At 42.7% G+C, this 10,000-nt stretch overlaps 1 protein-coding gene and 1 long non-coding RNA gene across 2 annotated transcripts in view; one reads left to right on the forward strand and one right to left on the reverse strand.

The window, feature by feature from the left end:
- Positions 1-1,220, reverse strand: part of LOC138980894 (uncharacterized) — a 4,905-nt gene extending 3,685 nt beyond the window's left edge. Inside the window, exon 1 of the long non-coding RNA XR_011460482.1 lies at positions 1,082-1,220. This is a non-coding gene — a long non-coding RNA (uncharacterized lncRNA). The remainder of the gene's footprint in view (positions 1-1,081) is intronic.
- Positions 1-10,000, forward strand: part of LOC138980604 (alpha-amylase-like) — a 335,113-nt gene that overhangs the window by 202,638 nt on the left and 122,475 nt on the right. The gene's annotated exons all lie outside the window — the stretch shown is intronic.

Genomic DNA, 10,000 nt, shown 5'->3' on the forward strand with positions numbered 1-10,000 from the left:
AACGGAGCCAGTGGCTTGAAACCTGACCCACAGTCTACTGATGGTGCTCTAGGACACGTGGAAGTGCCTGGCGATTGCACTTTGACTTTGGCCTGCTTGTAAACGACCCAATGCAATTTGGCGGTCTTCTCTGCTCAATCGGGCCATCTTTCGTCGCTGAATTGTCGTCTGATTTCTTTGTGGCGAACAATCCGCTTTTATGGGTTTTGGAAGACATGGTGAGAGCTCAATATTCCCCGAGTTTCACGAGATTACACTGAAGCATGACGAGTGGTCATGCCAAATGAGCAATTTTGACATTGTAGCCACTGATAACGCATGCGTCACGTGCAGAGCTCACTTGTGGCAATGGACGAAAGGTCGACGACCAGATAAACATTTTCTGCAGTTTGGTGGATATCCTTGTAGCCATATAACTAAATTAACCAAATATTACAAGCTATGCGTTTCTTTTTTTGAACAGTATATAATGCAGATAGTGCTATCATGATAAGGTACCCTATACTGCTTAGAAGAGTATGATGTGTATGATGGAGTGAACACTATAATATAAGAAAAGAATGCTATGTATAATGTAGACAGTGCTATCATCAATCCTATAATGCTAAGAAAAGTATGGTGTGTGTGTGATGGACTTGAGGCAACGCTATCATGATATGGCGCGGCATGGATTCTGTGAAATAAAAACAGTGTGGCACGCACACACACACACACACACACACACACACACACACACACACACACACACACACACTCACGCACGCACGCACGCACGCACGCACGCACGCACACACACACGCACACACACACACACACACACACACACACACACACACACACACACACACACACCTTCAGTGATTGGGTTTCTTCCTTCACACACACAAACACACACAAAAAACAACAACAAAAATCAACGTCAGCCTTTTTCTGTCTTTGTCTTCTTTTTGTTTTAATTGCTGTATAACTGTATAACAGTGTGGTCAGTGGTTGTCTACGGCAGACATTCAGTTCCAGATGACAAAACAGCATCCGCAGGCCTAGTCTACAACCACGATACAAGAAAGATTCATCTTCTTACCCCCATCTGCATGATGTACTCCGATGATTGGGTATTTCAGGCGCACTTGCTAACTTAGAGAGCGCAGCCGCAGAAACCTTTGAAAAACGCTCAAAACAAAAACAGCGCCCGAGCTAACAGCAAACTGGCAAGGGAGATAACTCCCATTCCTGCACGCGTTGCTTGGACTTCATTACGCAAGAGGTCATTCCAGGGGAATTAACTGCCATCGACAGTTTGCGCAGAAATGCAACGGCGTGTAAACACCCAAACTGGTGGGCCTAAGCTCTCTAGTCTGTGTGGTCGGAGAGAGTGTGCCTCACGGAATGACCACGGTTGTTTGGACCGCTGAGTGGACGGCTGGACAACACAGAAATTACCTGACTGACTATTAGGGTTTAACGTCCTCTTAGACCAACTGGTCTATATTGGGACAGGTATTGGTAATACGTTGAAGATATGGTGTGATACTTTGATTCGAACAAGCCCGCTGTGGCTGTCTTCTTCGACACACCAGCATTGGGTTTGTCTCGTCAACGTATCGAAATACGATCATGATAATCGGAGACGAGAGATGATGCATGCGTGTCTTCGTGTTTTCCAAGCCCTGAGATTTTCGCTGTGAACGTGGGACCTTTTTCGTGCGCATGTATGCACACGGGGTTGTTCGGACACCGAAGAGAGTCTGCACAAAGTTGACTCCGAGAAATAATTCTCTCGCCGAACGTGGGGATCGAACCCACGCTGATAGCGACCAACTGGCTACAAAGCCAGCGCGCTACCAACTGAGCTACGTCCCCGCCCCTGAAATTACCTGACAGTGTGGTCCACTTAGGGGATGAAGGATCACTCGAATCCATCGTTAGAGAGTTTCATGGACAATTCTTTGTACAAAAGGAATGGTGATATAAAAGAGAGACAGTGACACCTGTTTGATTATTTAAATGCGTCAGCTTAAATACATTTTTTTCTTGTTATAATTTCGTTCAATTATTTTGGCAGATCCACAACGATCAGGACAGTCTTTATACTTACTATCAGCAATTGATCGATCAGGTGTATTTATTGTTGTAAAAGAAACACTACCACCTTTGCCATTAGGTTGTTTTTCGTTGTTATTGGTTCAAACATAATTCGACTTTTGTGTCAGAGTGCATTGCTGTTTTGTCTGTTGTGCTACCTAGTTGTGATTTGTTTTGAAATCGAAGGTCTAGCCAAGGCGAGTCGTTCGAACTTATTGTTCTTCTAGTTTGTGTGATGGCTTTTGTTGGTTGTTCTTTTTCTTTATTCTTCATCTCATCTTTTATTCCGCCTTATTCCTCTTCTTTCTCTGTTCGTGAGACTTTCTCAGTCTGAAAACACGACAGGTCAGTTAAAAAACTGCATCTTTTTGACAACGGCGCCCTGAATCTGACCAGTTATCTCTCACAGAAAACAAGACGTGGTCAGTTTTAAAACAATGTAACAGAACAACTCTGCACGTTATCTACCCACTGACAACACTTGTCACAACCTAAAACTTCAGCTCTGTTTACTTCAAACACCGAACCACCAAATGTTATGGTCAGTTTAGAATAGTTTGTCACTTGCAGCAGCAAAGAATCTGCACCTCAATTTCTCACAAACAACGCTTGTCAAAACATAAGGCTCTTGCTCAGTTTACTACAAACAGTGCACGATCAAATCGTATAGTAGTTTGTCACTTTTCAGACACAGTGGGCAGACAGCCTCAAAACATTAAATGGTCAAGTGACGCCGGACAGTATGTAGGATGAAACGGCCAGTCTTGTCTGTGTTTACAAAAAGGAAACGGCTGGCGTTTGAAGAAAAAAGGAAGCGATCTTTATGGGGATAAACAGTGATGGTCACTGCTGCCTCCGTCCATCTATGTCCAGACGGGCCTGTCAGCACTGTGTGGTCATTCAAGTCTCTCCTGCTTCCTGCTGACCACTGGTCTACGTGACCATGCCCCTTTGGTTTTGACTAAATGTTTTAACGTAGAGGGGGGAATCGAGACGAGGGTCGTGGTGTATGTGTGTATGTGTGTCTGTGTGTGTGTGTAGAGCGATTCAGACTTAACTACTGGACCGATCTTTATGAAATTTGACATGAGAGTTCCTGGGTATGAAATCCCCAGACAATTTTTTCATCATGTCTTTTATGACGTCATATCCGGCTTTTCGTAAAAGTTGAGGCGGCACTGTCACGCTCTCATTTTTCAACCAAATTGGTTGAAATGTTGGTCAAGTAATCTTCGACAAAGCCCGGACTTCGGTATTGCATTTTAGCTTGGTGGCTTAAAAATTAATTGATGACTTTGGTCATTAAAAATCTGAAAACTGTAAAAAAAAAAAAAAAAATTCTAAAACGATCCAAATTTACGTTCATCTTATTCCCCATCATTTTCTGATTCCAAAAAAATATACATATGTTATATTTGGATTAAAAACAAGCTCTGAAAATTAAAAATATAAAAATTATTATCAAAATTAAATTGTCCAAATCAATTTAAAAACACTTTCATCTTATTTCTTGTCGGTTCCTGATTTCAAAAACATATAGATATGATATGTTTGGATTAAAACACGCTCAGAAAGTTAAAACGAAGAGTGGTACAGAAAAGCGTGCTATCCTTCTCAGCGCAAGTACTACCCCGCTCTTCTTGTCAATTTTACTGCCTTTGCCGTGCGCGGTGGACTGACGATGCTACGAGTATACGGTCTTGCTGCGTTGCATTGCGTTCAGTTTCATTCTGTGAGTTCGACAGCTACTTGACTAAATGTTGTATTTTCGCCTTACGCGACTTGTTCTTCTTCTTCTCCTTTTTTTTAGTCACTAGATTTTACGCAGAACCACATGCACGAGTTGATACCAACGTACGGCGTCACTGTGACTTACAAATCAAGACTATTCAGTGACCACAACGCTTATAAAAGCCTATACGGTGAAGTCTCTACGGGGCAATATGGTTCCGCGCCTTCAAACATCAAATGCAGCAGCAATCCAAAGATGTATACCTACCTACTCCCACAAAGACAACAAATCATGTCGCTCCGGCCATCACTACAAAGATGGCGCAAAGAACACCCAGGGAGCAGACGACAGCAATGACGTCACGATTTAGTCTGGGCCGACCGAGTGAGAATTAGTCCGTTTGGGAAGATGGACGAGGTGGGAAGATGCCGGTGTCAGTGGTAATTAAGAGAGGCCGCAGCAAATGCCTGTTAATTGAACATTGCGGGTCAAGTTGCTACAAGTTTACCCACAACACCTTTTGCCCCGCCATCTTTCCTTGCCTGTCAAGGCTTGTCAATTAGCTTTGTACTCTCTGCCACTTTATGGAAGGTGGTGAACTAGTAGTAAGCCTACCACCCTCAAAGAAACATGTGGAAGGAATACATATACATTATCAGAGACATAGATAATGTATGTCTCTGACATTATGTAGTATATTTGTATCTGTCCAAAATCTCCAACAGTTAGATTCAATCTGGGGGTCTTAAACTTGGGGTTCAACTGGTATATCATATAATTCGCCCCAACACACATACACAGAATGTTTCATATTACTCAATCATTATATCAAACGTTTTCTATTTTCATTATGATACGTGGGTAGTCCGTTTTGTATTTGATACACATCACCATGCCTTTCCGAGTCAAGAACGATAGCTTCATTCATACTAAGTTACCAGGTTTGTTAAAAGCAAGCTGTTGAATGCATGCTGGTGTTTAGTACGAACGCTTTCTTCATCACGGTAGAAGCATTTTCACACTGATGGCAAAACAAACAAACAAACAAACGAACAAACACACAAACCAACAAATAAACAAACAAACAAACAAACAAACAAACAAAACCCATGCAGTGCTGATGAATCAGTCTTGCTAGAGAAACATTCTCTTGTTACACAATGTGTGTATATGTGTACTCCCTCCAACTCTTAACTCCCTGGCAAAGGCAAAACAATTCTGATACAACTCAGTCCTGGCAGCCAAGACAATAATTGCCTGTTTGTCTCGGTTACAGTCTCAGTAACACTTCGCAGCAACAACGTGAGTTGCAAGACGGGCTTTCAGACAATTTACGTCTGTCTTCATTAGGGGAGGGGTGTGAGGCCCTCATTATGAATGGGTGGTGTCGTTAAAGAGCAAGGGGGTGGTTGAGGCGTGGCTGGGAGGGGGAGGGGGCGGTACAGGGGAGGGGCAGGGAAGGTGGAAAGCTGTTGAAGAGGGGTGGGAAAGGGACCAATCTGAGTCTGTGAAAACAAAACTTATGAGCAAGGTCAGCGATCATGCTACTGCACTTGTCTGTGGCTGTTCACACTAAGGATTTATCATTTTGTTTTAAATACTTTCCTTCCCGTGTGAACGATCGCACGAACCTGCACGTATCTGTCCAGGCTTTAACAAAATATAGTCGATGCCAACAAGAAGAAAGAGAGAATGCTTTATGTCCTACAGGCTAAATATTTCGCAAGATATGGGTTATATGATTCGAGTTTTACGCCCTCGCGGCTTTTGACGAGATATACACAACAAGTGTATGCGTGTTTAGGTGGTATCAGGCATCTGCACTTATAGCAGAATGGCCAAGATCTTTCACGTGCCATTGTGGTGACACGGGGGTGGGACATGGCTTCCGTCTCTGGGTCTGCACATAAAGTTGACCCGTGTCCGTCCCGGTCCGAATTCGAACCTGCGACCTTCCGATCACAAGTCCAGTGCTCTACCAACTGAGCTACCGGGCCCCACAAGCCCCCTTCCCCCCGCCCTTTTAAGACAACCCCGATTTAAGACTTCCCCCATTTTAAGACCTGACTTTTTTCGGATTTTCTGAAGATGATCGTAGCGGCTACCAGTAGTTTTACAGATGCGTGGAAAGGAAGTGGTTGTTGTTGTTGTTGTTGTTGTTTTTGTTGTTATTGCTGTTGTTGATGATGATGATGACGATGATGTAGTTGTTGTTGTTGTTGTTGTTGTTGTTGTTGTTGATGATGATGATGATGATGATGTTGATGTTGATGATGATGATGATGATGATGATCATAGACGATGCTCTGTCGAACTGTACAGACAACGAGCAAGATGACGACAGAGACAACGACGTCCATTGCGATGATGATGCCAATGATAACGATGACAAAGAAAAAACCCATTACGAAATAAACATGGACGCGGCATCCTTTCCACCTTTACCCTCTTTTATATCACTTTGGACGGACCCTGTCACCACGGAAACGAAGACACGCGCATAAGCCAAAAACAAGTTGTTGTGTACTGAAAGTATTTGGTAGCTTTTTAATCTTATCACACGGGCTCTGAGAGATGAGACAAGCCGATATCAGTTGAGAGATACGCCGCTAATTGCAAACCTTGTCAACGTACTCACAGAGAGAGGGGGGAGCCCTTCAAACCGCTTACAAACAAACGGTCATCTCTAAACAGACCCGGATTATAGTCTGAGAGTCATCCCGCACAAAACAAACACACCGGTCCTGATTGGATAAGATAGACTTAAGACAGGCGCAGATAAGATCGAGAGGAAAATGCTTCTGTGGATTGTGGCAAGAAAAAAGAGACAGGGAATTTCAGAAAGGGTGTGGGGGCGGTGGTAAACGGAACCACTGAAAAATTTGTAAGCTGTTTATACATAGAAGTTGGCCTGTTTCAACGACTTTTTATTGTAAGAGTTGCGCATTTTGACAGAAGAGGACTTTTCTCCAGTTGTGGTCATTTCTTTAAATTGCAAAACGCGCTTTCGTCAAGCATACCAAATTCCTTTCTTATTCTAAATTAGTGTTTTGCACAGTAGTAAGCTGAATGTAAGTTGACTATATCATGCGATAATATATTCTCTTCTGTTATAAAATGAAAAAGTTCACTCATTTACAGTTTGAGACATCTAAAAGAACAGCAGGGCAGAGAAACCACAAAAAAAGCAAAGGAACAAAGTCAGTTTTGATCTACAAGTTTTTTCCTGGAGCGTTCGTTAAAAATTATGCACTGAAAACGTTTGATGCTGTTAGAATTTGTATTGCTGTTCTGGTACATTAACACAGGTTTTTCTGTACGTTCCCAACTTGTGGACAAATACCACACATGCACTCATACACAGCACAGTAGCAGATCTACAGACCTGCATTTGACAGAAACAGTTGCTCGTAGCCTCTCGCCGATGTATTGACAGAACGCAGACATCGTCTACACAAGTTGTCAGCCAATCAGACGCTGCGCTCGTGCCGCGTGATTGACGTCCTCCCTCAAAGCGAGGCTCCGTTTACATAATACGTCATCACGTTGTGCCTACTCCTTTCAACGGCCTCTCTCGCGTGGAACATTTCGCTGTATCGTGTCAAGTGTGGTCTGTGTGCGTTCAAGTCTGTGAAGGAGCGAAACGCATGTGAAAAAGCACGTGCAAACTTGGGTTTAACCAACATTTTATTCAAAACACATGACATGAAACAATTGAAAATATGTAAGTAGGACACGAACTCAAGCAAATGCTTATTTTACCTGACCAAAACAATTCGAAATTACATAATTTTTCTTGATAGTTAGTTAGCTGTTGCTTTTCGGGTCCAGCGGACCATAATAGGCCAAATCAGTCAGGACCCCTTTTTCTTGATGGTGGACATGATAATAATAAACCTAAAGAACAAAATGTAGGAGTGGGGGATGGGGAACTAAATCAAAACGGAGGAATCTACACAGAGAAAGGTTGTTGTTGTTTTTGTTTTTTTTTTTTTTTTTTTTTTACATGTATGGATCATAGCAACTTGTTATTATTTAATTTTCTTCAAAATCCAACTCTGCAGAGAAAGCAGCCGGGCTGTTGGAGTTTGGTATTTAGTCTTGAGTCGAGCGTTTGAAAATGCCTGAGCCTGAAGGCGGGTGTAACTTACACCTCTTGGTATCTGTCCGCCTTGGAGATGAGGACGACAGTTTGCCAGATGGCCAGAATAGCGCGCTGCATTTTCCTGCATAGAACTAAGGCGCGTCTGCCGCGACGGTGCCTGAGCTAAACATTGGCGGGCACTGCTCACAGCCAGGCACACGGCACTGTAAACATTCCCCGTCCCTTCACCTCTCTCGCCACCATCCGCCCTACCCTTGGTCTCATGCCTGTATTGGTGGAGGAATGGCTTATCGCATACGTTTCTTTATTTGGTGTTTTACGTCGTTTTCAACCACCAAGGTTATATCGCGACGGGGGAAGGGGGAAGATGGGATAGAGCCACTTGTCAATAGGGCCTTTTACAGCTGACCGCGCGCTGAGTCATTTCGAGTTACTCCCCTTGGGTACGGGCAAACTCGCTGTCGATACTGTTACTGGATACAGACGAGATGGTCTGCTGCAACTTGTGAAAACTGCACAGCAGTTGGAACTACCGATCGATCGGGGGGGGGGGGGGGGGGGGGGGGGAGAGAGATGGGATAGAGCCACTTGTTAATTGTTTCTTGTTCACAAAAGCACTAATCAAAAATTTGCTCCAGGGGCTTGCAACGTAGTACAATATATTACCTTACTGGGAGAATGCAAGTTTCCAGTACAAAGGACTTAACATTTCTTACATACTGCTTGACTAAAATCTTTACAAAAATGGACTATAGGCCTATTCTATACAAGAAACACTTAACAAGGGTAAAAGGAGAAACAGAATCCGTTAGTCGCCTCTTACGAGATGCTGGGGAGCATCGGGTAAATTCTTTCTCGTCCCAACCAATATGGGACTCCCCGTAGCCCGCGGGGGGTTATCGCATACGTATGTAACCGTGTGCCGAAACACTACGATCACCTCGGGAAGCGAAGTGCAATCAAACAGGTTTGAAAATATTAGGGCTAATTTCTTAGCCCTATAAAAACTGTTATGCAAACCCGAAGGTTTCCATGAACATACAGACAATCGGAAACTACCACACCCTATCACAAACAGATTTCCACAAACCACGGGTGTTGACTTTAAAGGCCAACAACTCGGGTGCAGAGTCTGCTGTGAAAGGAGCGGTAGCCTCCCCTGTCACACGTAGAAGCAAGGACAGATGTGAAATGGTAAGCAGAAAGGACGGTTTCTTCAATACAGAATGAGTAATAGTTAAACGTGCTTTTACGACAATTTAATGTCAAAATGAAAAAAAAATGAAAAAAAATCTTTGGATACGGTCAAGGACTACTCTCCCTTTAGTAGTCCTTGGATACGGTATAATTATGTGACAATTTATCAACTTTTGATGTTTTTGTGCAGCAAGGTGTATACTTTTCTTCTTTTTTCTTTTTCTTTTTCTTTTTCCATCACATTAGAATGGGGGTGTTCCAAGATAGGAGAAATTAAGACGTGGAAGACACACTCAAATCAATTAAGCAGTCAATCAAACCAACAAAACAAAGCAAAAAGCAAAACAAAAAGAATCCGAAACAGATAGATATCTAAAGACTCCTGTCGTCTGTGTTCATGAATTTTCCGATAACTTACCCTTCTTATCAATCAATCAATATCAATCAATATGAGGCTTATATCGCGCGTATTCCGTGGGTACAGTTCTAAGCGCAGGGATTTTTTTTTTAATTTGTCTTAAAAATATTTTTATTCAAGGCGCAGGGATTTATTTATGCCGTGTGAGATGGAATTTTTTTTTACACAATACATCACGCATTCACATCGGCCAGCAGATCGCAGCCATTTCGGCGCATATCCTACTTTTCACGGCCTATTATTCCAAGCCTATATCTTGAAATATAGATTTTTTTTAAAGCAAACAATCATTCAAGCAAACTTGTTTTCTTAAAACAAAATAAAATAAATAAAAAGAAATTTCTAATCAAAACTGCCTGCTCATTTTTTTGTTACTCTGTAACACTGAGAAAACCATAAAGGTTACCCCTGCTTCGAATTAGCAGACCCCATCAATCTGACCAGTCACACACGGTACGTGTACATG

Source organism: Littorina saxatilis, linkage group LG11 (assembly GCF_037325665.1).
Source record: "Littorina saxatilis isolate snail1 linkage group LG11, US_GU_Lsax_2.0, whole genome shotgun sequence".
NCBI classification, from domain to species: Eukaryota; Metazoa; Mollusca; class Gastropoda; order Littorinimorpha; family Littorinidae; genus Littorina; species Littorina saxatilis.